This window comes from Anas platyrhynchos, chromosome 10 (genome assembly GCF_047663525.1).
Source record: "Anas platyrhynchos isolate ZD024472 breed Pekin duck chromosome 10, IASCAAS_PekinDuck_T2T, whole genome shotgun sequence".
Classification (NCBI taxonomy): domain Eukaryota; kingdom Metazoa; phylum Chordata; class Aves; order Anseriformes; family Anatidae; genus Anas; species Anas platyrhynchos.
The window spans coordinates 21,542,353-21,557,759 of NC_092596.1; the positions used below are offsets into that span (position 1 = coordinate 21,542,353).

General features: G+C 32.2%; 1 long non-coding RNA gene across 2 annotated transcripts in view; it reads left to right on the plus strand.

Annotated features, from left to right (window-relative positions):
- Positions 1-1,098: 1,098 nt before the first annotated feature.
- The window catches only part of LOC106014541 (uncharacterized), a 45,003-nt gene continuing 30,694 nt past the window's right edge, over positions 1,099-15,407 (plus strand). The window contains exon 1 of one of the 2 annotated variants that reach the window (XR_011811841.1): positions 1,099-1,304. This is a non-coding gene — a long non-coding RNA (uncharacterized lncRNA). Of the gene's footprint in view, positions 1,305-4,271; positions 4,460-15,407 lie in introns of those variants that run through there. The other variant, XR_001185921.5, reaches the window with a different exon arrangement.

Below are 15,407 nucleotides of genomic sequence, written 5' to 3' on the forward strand. Positions count from 1 at the left end.
GCAGTTAATTTCAGAATCAGTCATTTTTCAGTTCCAGTGCAAGGCAAGAGAATTCAAGAACAGGGCAGAACCTCCTCTGTTGGTGGTAGGTAACTATTAGACAGGATTACTTTATCATCAAGCCATTCATCAATCATAGCAAACTTCCGTACAAGCTGTGCCGATGTTACCACTGCAGCACAACTTACAGTTAGGTTTTTAAAAACGTTCAGTTCATTAAACTATCTGACTTTTTCTTGAAACACCACTCCTTTTCTGTTTAGAAACTTTATAAGAGTGATTAAGTTTTCAAAAAGGCAAGGTACTCAGCAGTTCACAATATCTTCAAAAATAGATAATAAAAAATAACAATTTAAGAGGCTTTACCCAAGAGAAAACTCTGTTAAGAAAGAAGGTTTAAATTTTTACCTTCTTAATATTTCAAGCATCATGCATAGCCATTTTGGTCTTGTGTTTATGCAGTAATGAAATCTAAACTGTTAAGAAGTGTAGTCATTTCAAACATAGTTTTACACATTACTCTGGCATGTGCTGTAAACTATTTTTGCCTCAAGTGTCTCGGTCCTGTGGTTGGTAATACTTAAGTACGCCACTGTTGCATACCTGCCCTTGATCCTGTGCCTGGAACACCACTGAGCACATGATTCAACTGATCCTACAGGCTTCATTAATGAGGAATTTGGATTTTTCTTTTCAGGGCAGTTTCTTCAATAAACGTGATCCTCTCCTATTAGTGGCATGAAATCTTACTGCTTTTTTCCAGAGCTTCTTGAGAGTATGTCACCCTCAATATAGCCAAGCATAAGTTAGTATGAGTTCCAGTCGGAAAACTTCAAGACTTAATGCAGAAGTGTCAGCCAGCCAGTATCTCTGTTGCAATTAGCTAAAACACAGTTCTTACTATTATTTGCCTGAGTATTAGCAGGATTTAGACTTTTCTCTGTACAAAGACTCTGGAAGGTGAGAATTACTTTATACCCTTTCATAAATTATTCCCTTCCAACTAAATGTGTATTCCTCAGGATGAATATGACACTAAATGAATTAAGCAATTTTCCCCAGAGACCTGAAATAACTTCCTTCTGTTACTGAGGAATTTCAAGCAACATCCCGTACTGGACGTTTGCAAGTTAAAAAGATCTCTTCTGCTGTTCTGGTGCCTCAGACCTTCCTCTCAGCATATATCCACCATCTACCTTTCCTCTTCATAACATGCAAGTGTTTGTCACAGTTTAAACTTAAAAAAAAAAAATAAAAAATCACTGCTGTTGGTAGAATTGAAGAAATGATCTCTGGAGAATAAGGTTAGTGTATATATTTAATGTGAAATGAGTAGTGATTCAATCTCATGCAGACAATGAACTTCCCTGACCAGATGTGCTTTGTATAATTCTTGCCTGACATTATACTTGAATGCACTGCTTTTGCAAAAGACAGCAAGATTGCTGCTATTTACCCCTGTGCTGTTAAATACTTAGGTGTTGAATTATTTCATGCTTTGAAACATAGTACTACTACTGTTTGTTGTGAATATATTATTTTGAGACCTTCATTCTTGAGTGATTTCTCTGTATGGAAGAGGAAGATTGTGTATAAATTGTTTCCAGCATTATTTTTGGAATAAGTGTATATCCAAAGGAAATTTCTAGTCATGGCTGTAGCTACTACAGAGCTCAATTTTCTTTTCCTTCAATTCTCTTCAAGTTGACTGCATCAGAAAAATAAGGCTTCCCTTATTTCTTTACCTCATGTACAGATAGAATATCTGTACCAAACCTGAAATAGGTCTTGTTGGTTTATATGCACCTTCCTACTGTAGTGGAAAATGTAAAGTAATAAATAGGTTATATAACCTGTTTTCAAATGTTTTCAGTGGTATAAAGTCGTGTAACCCTTCCATCTGTCAGGAAAGATATAGATATTATTTGTCCCAATTTTGTCTAAGAGCTAGACTTGGACCTTTTATGTTCTATTTTCTAGATGATGTTGAGTATTCAAATATCTAAATAATTTCATAACATTTTTAACAAGTTCTAAAGCATGCCCACTGTTTAATTTGATCCACTTTCTGTCAGGAAATTTGATATTGTGTTGTTGCTTATGTCTGGAAAGTGCCACTAAAATGGCATGTTTCGTTTTGTTCCTATACCAATAAGCCTCAAGCTAATAATGTAAAAAATTCTGTTTACACATCATATAAAATTGCAGAGGAAACTCTCCATTTAGTCCAGCAAATTGTAAACAGTGAGGAAAGAGTTCTGTAGTCAGGTATTTCCATGCTATTCAGGATAGACAGGAAATCTGGAACAGGTAATTATAAGAAGTAAATCAGCAACATAGTTTCAAAAAGCTTCTTTTGCTTACCCAATATCTAATTCTTCAGTGTAACTTTAATTTCTACAAAAATCCATCATCCTGCTTTACACAAATTACTTTTTACTTAATTTATTTATTTCATTTTTTTTTTTTGAATGTTATTTTTTTATCTGAGCTCTTATACAGAAGTATTTGCTGTTACCACAAAAAGAAATAAATGGCATATCAGGAAAACAAATTTGCATACAAAGTACAGGCTGTGGAACATTCTGCTTGATTATTGTACAATTTTAATAAGGTGCGTTATGACTATTTCAAAATCTTGGTGAATAAGAATTTAAAAGAGTGTGAAAGTTTGCAGTGAAACTAATATAGGTATAGAACAAATATTCATGCTTTAAACTTTGCAGGCTTTGTTACAAAGAAGTATTTAAAGACTTCTTCTGGAAGTGTATTACAGAAAAGACCTCTTCCAGGTTATAAAGATCCAAATTACCATGTACTGAACATTTTTCCAACTAATTTAAAATAAAGGATGCTTGCTGATGCTAAATTTTGTACAGCCTATGCTGCCTGTTTTACACAACTATTATTATGGAAAGTATAATTGATATGACTAGTAGGCATTGGTTTTAAAATCAGATTGTCTAGCAATGGGTTATTTATCTTTGTGACTGTACGTGATGCCAAATACTGTTTATGAATGAGATATTGTTCTAGAAGTATGTCCAAATGCTTGAATTTACTTAATTTGAAGACAGAAATTTGTGTTGACACCTTGAAAGATTGTAATGCTATGGCTAGTATTATAAAGAGAATATTCTGCAAGGTTTTGGTTCATCATTATTAACATTTAGCATTCAAAGAAGCACATAAAAATACCAGGCCAAATGTTCCAAAATCTCAGTGCTTTCCTCTGTTGATATCAGCAATGTCTTACCAGTTTTAACACACTTCATTAATGAACACTCCATGCCAGATGTGCTCCTGTTTAAATGCCTAAAAATAACTCTTAAGTTGCTCCATAGCAAATGTTAAGCTGACATAAAGATAAGCTTATGGCAATAATTATATTGCTGCCTTTAAGGTTTATGTTGCGCTTGTAATTGAACACACAATTTGGTATTTTTACCCTGAGAATGGTCTTGAGGCTACTACCTAGGAACATCAGAGAAAAGTTATGATGTAAAGATAGAAAGGCATATAATTAATTTTGTCTAAGAGTTATGCTTAAAGTACTGAGAAGACGGCCATTTTTTTAATCTGAAAATCCCATCACTTGCCAGCTGTAGTGTGTCACATACAGCATGTCTGGCTCAAATACAGAAACATTCTACCTTAAAAGTTAGCAGGAATCAGGAACATTTTGTCAATTCTTTAAGAAAGAGTAATTTCTATTTATAAGAAAATAGTACGTAGGATGGGGGAGAAGCTGAGTCTTTCGGGCAGGGGATAGAGTGTGAGGTGAAAAGAAACATGGCAAGGGAACCCTTAGTGAAAATTTCCTCCTATTTATTTAATTGTTGTAAGCAGAATACTAATAGTCTCAGATATATGTGGACTTTAGATTCCTCTTTCCATTCCTTATTAGGAGTAAAAAACAGAGTTCCGGGGTAACTACCCAATGTATTTTTGTGTGGCACAGTCAACTTCTGTAAAATTATCTAAATGAGATCTAAAAGATGTAGCAACTTGTAGTATATAAACTGGGAACATTGCAACTGAAGATGATGAAGGAATCAAACTTAGAGTAATTACTATTTAGATTGTCAAAACATGCACATGCCATCCAATATTTGTAGCTGGAAAGGAGATTTTTGAAAGAACAGATGATCAACAGAAAAGCTGGGGAGTGACAGCCAATTGAACTGTCCTTTCTTCTGTCACAAATGTATTTGGAAACGACATCTAGGGTGGGGAGTGATTTCCTGTCCCTGCTGTGTCCCTAACAAGGTCTCTGAGGATGTTAATAAGCAAAATACTCTTACGATTTCTCTTTGCAATACTGTTCTTTAAAATAATGTCAAGTAATGATGCACAGAAGAGGTGCCAAGAATCTGCCTTTCATACAGCTGTCTCTAAATACATTGTGCTTTGGAGAACCAGAGGAAGAGGAAGAGAGAGCTACATAGGAGTTCACAATGTAAGTAATGTCTGTTCATCTGCGGTCAGGTCACTGCTTTCCTGCTGGATTGTCCAGGGTGTGTAGAGCAATGCTAGGGTAAGCTAGTACTGATGGCTTCAGGATTTTTCTGTTGTATTATTCCTGTCTCTCTCTACCTTATGCTATGGAGCAGCCCCTGTTTGCATGACTCTGTTGCACCACGGATCACCAGATCCCCCAGGACAGCCACTGAGATGCCAGATTGCTTAAGCTTGTCATGTAACCTGTCAGTCACAGGTGGCTTTTCCCACTGGTAGCTTCACTTATGAAGTGTTCTTTAATTCATCCTTGATGAGTAATGAAGACCTTAAAACTGTTTTTCTGTAACAAACATTAAATGCTTAAGGAATGTTTACTTGTTAAATAACAGAAGGAGAAGAAAAATCCAGAAAAAAAAAAAAGTTAAGACAAAAAACAGATTATATACTTTATTCATGTAGTACTGGAGTATATAGTTGTAATTGTGAAGGTTATTATTTTGACAGAAGAAGATAAAGTAGCTTATAATTAGTACTCAAAATGTGCCTCTATAAAAACAAGGAGTAAGCTAGAAAGTTTTGTCTCGACTAATTAAATGTCATACTACTAATGTTAGTATTTCAGGTACCAAAGACCTTGCAGAGATTAGGTGTTTGAAGATGTAATTAATGCTGCCAGAAACTTCTCAACACATCTATAATTGATCTAAAAACATATAGAGCCAATAGTAGAATAATGTCTTAAAAGTTTGAGGTCATCAGCATTAGTGTGCAAATCAGCATTAGAGTTTTTCTTACACAGAGATGAGACTGGAAAGAAGTAACTGTGTTCCTGTGGACAAGGGCTTACTTCAAGAGAAAGGCCTCAACTTAATCTGTTTTAAGCCAAAATGAAATTTAGCACATACAGAAAGTCTAGCTGTCCTAACACTTAATTAGACCACTTATATCCTCTTCTGTATAGCCAAGGAGGTAAGTCTTGAGAACATTTAATACTTTAAATGATTTAATCCTTTAAATGATTTAAGATGAAAATACATTTCTGAATTTCATCTTGCAACTCTAATTCTGGTAGTGGTAGAAGTTACAGTGAGCTACTTTTATTGATATAAATTATATACTTTAAAAAGTTTTTCCAGTTATTCTGTATGGTTTGATGCCCAAGTAGTATTCATATGCATGCTTCCTATTAGCTTCCATAGAAGAAAATGCTGATCTATTGGCTCATTATGTGGAAAAACTATTATTTTAAGTGCCAGTGATCTTCACTCATTCTTGTCCAGAGCAATTCTGAAGATTTATCATGACAAAGCGTAATTGTAGTTAGACATACTGCTGTTGTCTTTGCAATAAGAATGAGAAAACATCAGCAGTAAAATAAATAAATAATCAAACAGATAAATTGTCTTTCTCCATGTCTTTCATTTTATGAGGAAATGGGAAAAAACATCTGGAGTTATCTGTGAATTCAAAAGGTACAACCTGAAAAATTCTCTCTTGGCTCATTACATCCATTATCTGTCTTCATTTTCTGCCCCTTTTTCAACTGAATCATATACTATTTCCTTCTGGACTGCTGTTATTCTCTGCTTCATTAGCTGCTAATGAGTTGAGATACAGAACAGCATGTCTTCTTTCTTTATTCTTTCCTAACATTTACTAAGAAGCTGGAGGCTTTATATATATATATACATGTACATATATATAAAATATTAATTAATATTAATTAATATTTATTTTATTTTATTTTATTTTATTTTATTTTATTTTATTTTATTTTATTTTATTTTATTTTATTTTATTTTATTTTTTATTTTTCATTTACGTAGAGGGCTGGTGGTTTAAGAAATATCAAGACAGATGATATCTAACTCAATACTCATAGATTTAATTGTACTTACAGATTTATTTATTTTTTTGGTTAAACTGAAGATTATCTTTGATTATTTTAAATCTTAAAGATTTATTTGCCTCTCTCTTCAATGATTTATTTTATTCGGAGCTGCAATATGCATGGTCCCATAATTTGAGAATGATAATGAAGGTAAATTGAACTGTTTATTTTTAATCCTTATGTTGATGTTGACTAGCACAAGGAATGATGATTCACACCTACTCTGCATGTCATTTTACAGGCTATTTGCAATGCAAAACAAATAAAAAATGCTTTATACATATTGGTGATTGAAAAGTATCTTGGACAGCTATGATTATGATGACACAGTAATTTTAATGGCTTGATAATATGCTTCAATTTTAGAAATTTAAGTGTTCAGATGTGAAAAGAGATTCAGCCATTTGTACCTTCTGGCAATGTATTTGTCAATAATACATTTTAAACTGTTTGAAAACATGATATTGGACAACATTTTTCTATTTTTCATATTAAGGGATTCTTAAAATTCTAGAATAATGGCATACCACTGAAAAATGAACTATAAAATTGATAGTTAATAATGCTCTTACTCTTACAAAACATGCTTGGAAGTACTAAGGAAACAGTTTGAAACATTAGTGTTACATTTGAATTTAGAATTTAAAAGCCCTTTTCACTTGCATTTATAAAATTATTTATAGACATTATCAGTTGAACGGTATATACTTTTAGTGGAAATGAAACATCTCATTCACAGAAATAGTTCATTTTAAAAAGTTGTATCTGTGATTAACGCAAATATCTTATTAGCTTGATATTTGGTCCAAGATATTTGAATATAATAATGAATAAACTTAACATTTGTGGAAAATCTCGTCTGTAATTCAGAACAGACACCAAGCTTTCTTCATTAGATGACTGAAACTGGTTCATAATATTAAAGAACTAGATAATCAGAAATTATTAAAAGGCCTAAAGGCATCATGTAAAATCAGTCAGATATGTCAGTATCTTGAGACTGCTAAATATCTTTTTAAAATATGAATCAGCTTTCATGACCTTGAAAGTTCAGACAAGACCTTAGTTATAGTTTGCCATGAAGTCACTTATAATCATATCTACATACAGGACTGCCTTGTTCTGTTGACGGTCTCTTGGAAGGAGAAGGACATCCTGCTACTTCTGGTGGTAGCTATATGAAATTTGGTGTGATTTGAGAAAATATGTATTATTTAGCTAGTACTTAACCCCGTTAATTCAAATAATCATTTTTGAATACCTGCAATGGTTATGCTTTCAAAATTTCATGCTATGTACTTCTCTGGTAGGAGAAAAGAGTCTTCTACTCTTAAATTATCTTTTGTTTTCCATACTGGGTGGGCCTCACCCAGGATTTTATTGCTTTATGGTTTCTTATGATTTGTGAGCTTAATCATCTAATAGGACTCTTCTGGCTCTGTTGGGGGCCAGAGAGCTTTTATGTTTGACATAGTAAACAGTAAAAATTATAATGCTTTCATAATGAATAACAAGAACTGTCAACTATTAGAAACATTATCCATCTGTGAAAGTATTAGAGGTTAAAAAATGTAAATACAGAAAAAGATGCAAACATAGCATATCAGTTGGTACAAGTTAGTGGCATTGTTTTTCTGAAATGCCACTCTACTGTTAAATAAACAACTAACACCCACCACCACGACCAGAATACTAAACAGAAGTTTGGTAGTTTTGGCACTATTTTAGTAATGTTAAAGAAGGTTTAATAGAAATGTTTTGTATCATTCACAATATTTTCACTTAATAGTTCTAACCACACATTCTGACAGATATAAGCACATTTAAATAAGCTTAATTACAGATAAGAATGACATTCTATTCTCAAAATGCTTGGGATTTTCAGCTCCGAACAACTTTTTTTTTGCATTGGATTCAGGATGATTTCTTTGTTGAGTGCCTTTTAAGGAAAGCTGTTACACATTTATGCAATAGTAAGGTAGTATATATATTTATATATTAATGTAAGGTAGTATATATATTGTATTATTATATGTATATTGTATATAAATTGTAAGGTAGTATATATATTTATATATTAATATCCTTCTATTGGAAGTCTTTGACTGTTGTTCTTACTCCTACCTTCTTTCTAGCTATATGGCATATGTGGCCACAGGTTTGACTTGTGAACCTGGAGTCCTGATTGTATGTAACAGCTGAAAATATATTTTTTGGTTCTATGACTGAGAGATGGGATTTCCAAATTCACTTAATTAGCATCTAGGCTAATCAATTCTTTAGAAACTATATGGGTTTAATTTTAGTCTCATCAACAATCAAAAAAAAAAAAAAAAAAGAATTTAAGAAAGGATTCTTTAAAGAAAAATATCTTCTCAGTTGTTTTTTTTTTTTTTTTTTTTTTCAAATTGATTCTTGAGGCAAGAAAATAGCTTTGAAATCCATACTGTCTCCAAAATGAAAATGTTGAAAAGGAAATATTCTCTTTGTAAGTTCTGGGACTTCTATGGAAAAAGTAGCCCACCCTTTCTCTACTTGTGTAGGTAGATTCCACCAAAATGATTTCTTAACTGGGAGTCATGATAATTCTGCACCAATGACAAAAGCAGTAAGACCTTCAGCATTGGAAACATTGACTTACTATTGGATTACACTGAAACAATAATTGATTTTAAATGCAGAACACAAGATTATAATGATATTTTCAAAGGCATTTAATGTATAAAACTAATTATCTCCAGAAATGATAAAATTTGAAATGCAACCAGTTTAAAGGTAATTAAATACATTTTACAACATAAAATACTATAATTGACTTCTTGAACAATTTTTAATTAAAATTGAAATTTCATGCCTGGAATTCTAATCTGTGTTTAAAGGTGCAAATTTAATCCACATGATGTAGTGATACCAGATTATGAACCATACCAGTTGTTCTTTTGAATTTGGTTGGCAAAACTGATTTTTTCTGTGAATAACTTTTTTTTTGCTCATTTATTTCTCTTGTATATTCAGATTTTTTCCTAAGCAAGTCATTAACTGGTAATTTTTTTCCTATCTTCTTAAATTTCAAAATGTGATGAAATTATTTTTAAAATGCAGGTGTTCTCAAGCAAATAGGCTCTTATCACTATATATCCACTGCATAGGAAGGGATGGAATCTACATTTTCTTGGGATTATTTATCCACTTATTTTGATGTGTATGTATAGATGTAAATGTCTTTTCATTGAAGGCTGAAGTTGGCCCTATATCTTGCTAAGGAAGGCAGTAATGTGCCATGCAACTGGTCCTTCCTGGGCTGCACATTAACACGTTACATTGTGTCTATTAAAAAATAATATAGAAAGAAGAAATCTGTGGATATCACAGGCCTTTCCTAAATCTTGTAACACATAGCCACAATGAGACTTCTGTTCTCCACTACTTAGATGCACAGAAATGAAACAAATTTAAATACCGTATTGCAGCAGAACCAAGACAGCAATGGTCTCAGACTTTGAGAGGAAATGTGGGAAACTTCTTCCTCTCTGGGCAACAGCAAAATTTCTTTTATGAAAGACAAAAGAAATGGGGCAAAGAAATCACTAACTAGATCAGATTTGACAGAGGTATGAAAATGAGTTAAAATAAATTGAATAAAATCTGAACATGAATGCTAAGAAATAGGAAACTGTTATCATAGTGTCTACTAAATTTACAGACTTGGAAGTAGATGTTTAGTATTGTGTTCTTTTTACATCTAGATTTTTTTTTTAATCTTTTTTTTTTTTTTTTATCAAGTCAGGAATGCAAATCAATAAATCCATATGCATCTTAAAATAAGAAATAAGAGAATCAGAAAACCCAAAGATTACTGATTTTACACAATAGCCATCTAGAGATGGAAATGTGAGGAGGGAATATGTTTAATATTACTCTATTTCAAAGCCGCATAGGATATTGTTTAATTAGGGGATTTTCAGTTCTGCTTTCTACCCTTGATAGAAAGGTGAACACATATAGTTCTTTGTTATTATTAAAAAATAATACAAAAATACATCAGTTTGAAAGCAAAAGGACCTGTCAATTTCTATGTAACGTTGTTTGCACTCTTCCGCTGCTTATGTGGCCATGGCAGATAAGTTTTTATATAAGATCAGCTTCACCATCATGGTTATACTTATGAAGATAAAATTGAAAGTTCAATTAAACACAGCTAGAAGGCATGAAAGAAGTGATATCATTATCTTAGGTTCCTATTACCTTCTAACTGAAAAAGCGTGTACTGGGTCTGGCGGTAAAACCACCACAAAGGGATGCATGGAAATTATCAATAAACTGCCTATACTAAATATAATAATGAAAGGAAATAGATATATTCTTTTAAAAAACAAATAGGAAAAAAACAGAACAACAACAACAAAACCAAAGATGTTTTTATACAAATAAAATAATTTAATAATAATAATAATAATAATAATAATAATAATAATAATAATAATAATAGAACAGTTTAGCTTCTCTACATGCTATTTTCTTAGTCAATGAGCAGCTATTTAATTCAGTGTATTCTTCTCTGTTCAGACTTGCTTTAGCTATATCTACCAGTTATTTTAAAGCCAGTACTTTTCCATAGCTCACTTGTTGATTAAGCAGTTAGTTTCAAACTTAAAGAACAGTGAAATGTGAAATCATATACAAAAATTAAGATGTGTAAAACCTGCCCCACCAGTGTGTTTCAAAGTATCAATTTCAGCAAATGGAAAAGGTATATAACAGACTCAGGAGGAGAGAATTGTAGGTAATAATGAAAAATCAATAAATAATGAATACAATAGTGGTTAAAAAAAAGTTATATTATCACCATTTCAGAAAAGAAATGGAGCCATTAAATATGTTTGCATATTTTGAACACATTAATTTAGGTTGAAATTTATTAGATCACAATAAATTTCATATGTTTTGTGTCACCAGTTATGTATAAAACAACTTTCATCAAAACATGTTCATCTTAATCTTAAACCATTCATGACTTTCTTGAATGCTATACACTGCTTGCTATCCAGTCTAGAAAAATTAAATAAGAATTCCATTTGCATTCAGTGTGAGCTTGCTTTTGAATGGAAGAATATTTTTTCCATGATTTGTATATGTAAGTAATTCTTCTGAAGTTCTTCCATCTTAACTAGAGCTTTGAAATGATTGCTAGTACAGACAACACTATGCTTAAAAACTGTGCAGAAGTCCACCTTTAAAATTAAACATATATTAGAAATACATTTTCCTACAGAGATGGTGAAATAACACTGCAGGGAGGTAGATAAATACTTAAACATTAAAGACAGAAAAGTAATGTGTTTTAATCATGATAAAGGAAAAGCTGAAGCTAAGAGGAGTTTAAATTTTAATATTTTTTTCTTTCATTCAGATTTAAAGTAAATTAATTCTCACATGGAAAACTAAATCCTTAGAGATACCACCAGAATACACTACCAAATAAGTTTTACCCACTGAAAAAGCAGTGTTGCTTACATAGGAAGGTCAATAATGTTTTCCTTTTTTATTTTAAAAAGACTTTCTTTTTTTTTTTTTTAATATTAATTCATTTTCAGTTAATGGAAGATGGAAGTTGTTTATCTTGTTCTTGTTTTCTGTCAGTTAAAGGTATGACCTGACAGCTATTTAAATATTTACCGAGACCCTCATGCTTTGTTTTTCATTTTTTTTGTTTTGTTTTGTTTTGTTTTGTTTTGTTTTGTTTCAAAGCAAAAGCATAGTTTGTATTCTTCAAAAGTTTATACTCAGTGAATCACAAGTCAGGTACATGACCCAACCCTGGATCGTCTTGCTTTCTATGTCATAAAGCTCATTGTAATTTTCACAGATTTACTCACTGATAATTAACTCTGAAATTCAGAGCACTAAAGCCTTTTATTTTCATAAGCAATAGCGAAATGCTCCCCTCAGTACTTATCCCAGAAAATGAACAACTTTGAAAAAGAGCCTAAGCAGCCAAAAATATGCTATATAAAATATGCATTGAGTCAGAAGAAGGAAGAAAATCAATAGAGTTCTTATAAATTCCATTAGCCCAAGGGCATCAGTGACTTGCTATATAAGCCAACACATTAAGTGTTTTGTTTTGACAATTTACTCATAAATAAATTTATACTTTCTCAGCATAGTAACTGGCAGTGCTAAAATCCACAGCTTTGGTATATGCATCTCCCCTTTCATCTCCACCAGTTGTAGATATGCTAACTTGGGGCTGTTGTCATGACATCAGATGATGTCATGTCTTGCAAGCTTTTTAGTATATCTTCATGACTTACAGTAAACATCAAAATGCATATATGCAGATGCCATCAAAATTTTTGATATATTGAAGTATGAGATAGAACAGAAAATAGCATAAAATAAATGCAGTTTGTTCAAGCAATGGCTATATTTGCTTTCACATATTTTATATTCAAAAACAGATCACAAGTATTAAGTGAGCTTTTTGTAAAAACTATAGTATTCCTGGCTACCTTACTGTGGTGTGGTTACTCAGAGAGAACGTCCTTATAGAACCACTCTTTGAACTGCATTTTTGGAGCAATTAACTTAGTGTTCTATTTAATATATACAAAAAGCTGTGGATTTGATGGACCAAGGTTCAAGAAATATATGTTTCAAATCAGAATATTTTTCCTTTCATTTGGTGCTATTTATCTGTTAGCCATAGATTACAAATTGTAGCTTTCCTGATCAAGGAAGAAAATGATGTTTGCTCGTAGCTGCAGACAATTTTCAAAGCAGCCACAGATTCAGCTTTTCATATGGAGTGGATGTACTTCAGAGGAATAAAATAAAAATGAACAACTATAAAAAGAAAATAGCCAATGCAATCAAATAGAAAGTGGGTCTGATGGTGTTATTCTTTTGATAGCTTTTTGATAGTTCTGTTTCCGGAGTAGAGTCAGTCCCCGAATTTGGTGAGGTAGCGGCTATGTTTCTCTCTGTGCCTTAGGGACAAATAGCTCATTGCAGATGGTCTGACTTGATGTTCAGGATATCAGAAATACTTTATTGTAAACTAATTTACAGTGTCAGCCAGTCAGTGTCCTCTATGTCACCACCAACACTTTTCTGAGGTTTGCCAAGAGCCAATGGGCTTGCCATTGTGCCTGTTTATCTCAGTGGCCTTTAGTCTTACTGTGGGAGAGTTTAAAAATATACTATTCAGGGCAGACTTTATTCAAAACAAAAAAAAAAAAAGAGTTCACAGTGGTCCTTTCCAGTCTCAAGGTGGCTTCAAACTTATCAAGAGAGAATGTTAATAATTTTACTCACTTGGTAATGATTTCCAGTAAGGAATTCAGTGACTTTTTACTAAAGTTATTTGTTAAAATTGACAAGTAAATAAATTAGGAGATGTATTACTTATTCTGAATTTTCTCTTAAAATTAAATCTCTAGTCCCTAGGTAATGTTGCCGTAACGAAATTTTCAGTGTTAATAAGAAGCATAAACATATGCATCACTATTACACTGCTGTAGTTATCCCAAGACAATCATGAAGTGACACTCCTTAAAGAGCTTTTGCTTACCAATTTGTATCAATTGTCATTGATGTTGCTGTCCTTACTGCTTCTATTTTTCTGCTGAGTTCTTGCCTTGTTTGCTTTCAGTACTGTTGAGAGGTAGATGTTTTGTGCTTTTGTTTGCTCGAATATTTTTTTTCTTTCTGAAAAGTGTTTCAGTCTGAAGAACTTACAACTTATTTTGAAAGTAAATATTTTCATCAAGAATCCTTGTTCTAATTTAAAAATCAATGTCAAGTCATTACTCTCTTTTCCTGCCCATCTCCAATTAAAGAAATAATAGCTAGACAAATTTTGGTATCTTTTCATCATCATAAATATGTCCAGCTATGCACATATATCTTGCCTATAGAAGAACTGGTGTTCTACAAAGCATAATCTCATATAACAGTATCTAGGATGTACATCTGTTATTTCAGAGAAAAACAAACTATTCCATTCTTGTTTCTCAAAACCGATCAAGGTTGGGTTGAAAAGATAGGAAAGAAAAAAGAAAAGATTTGCCACAGATAAACTGCATATGTCATATCAAATATGAAGTGTTTGAGTATACCAGTTTCTGACATGATCAGGTTTGGCAGAGGTTCAAATAAGGTAAAATATTGTGAAAAACTGGTAAGTATAATATAATTGGTTAGTAGCTAACAAAGTTATGAGATGCCCCAACGTACAAAACAATAATGGTAAAGAAATCTTACAAAAAAATAAGTTCACTCATTTTATAAATTTAATGCAATGGTGTGAAAGGAATCAAATCTGCTAAAAATAAATCAGTAATTTCAGATAAGTAATGGCACAGCTTATTCAGATAAAATAACTGATTCTTAGGGCATTGTTTAAACATACTTAAAATATATTTGTCATATAAATGCAATGCCTTTAATTTTTAAAGAATGTGCACTTGTGTGTGTGTGTTGCAATTTTTCACAATATTTTATTGACTTCTACTGATAAAATAATGAACAAAGCTCAGGGTAGCATAGATAATTTCATGATCAAGTACACTTAGTTCTTGAGTCAAATTTGACTAGCTTAGCAGTTATGAGTTATGCCATTTGTTTACATTATGGTAATTACAAGTTTTTCTATTCACAGTGAGTAAGTTTTTCATCAGACTCATGCTCAGGACAATGCCAGTACTTTATTGATCACTGTGACTTATCTTAGCTATTCACTTTTGGCTTCTCTTTACTCTTTGTTAGTTTCTGTGTTCAAAGCTATTGCTTGTAGATCTACAATGCAAAAATATACAGAACAATATAGAAATAATATCTATGGAAATACCTGAGGATTTTAATTGAGTTTACTATGTGGGTTTGCCTTGTTTCTTGGTTTGCCTTGTTTCTTGATGCATGCGAAACACAATGCCTTCTGACTAATCTAAACTCGCCTCTTTCACCACTAAAAAGGTCGCTCTTCAATAACTTAGATGTGATACCATAGTACACCTTTGAGACTTTTCTCTGGATAAAAAGCTCAATGTTAATA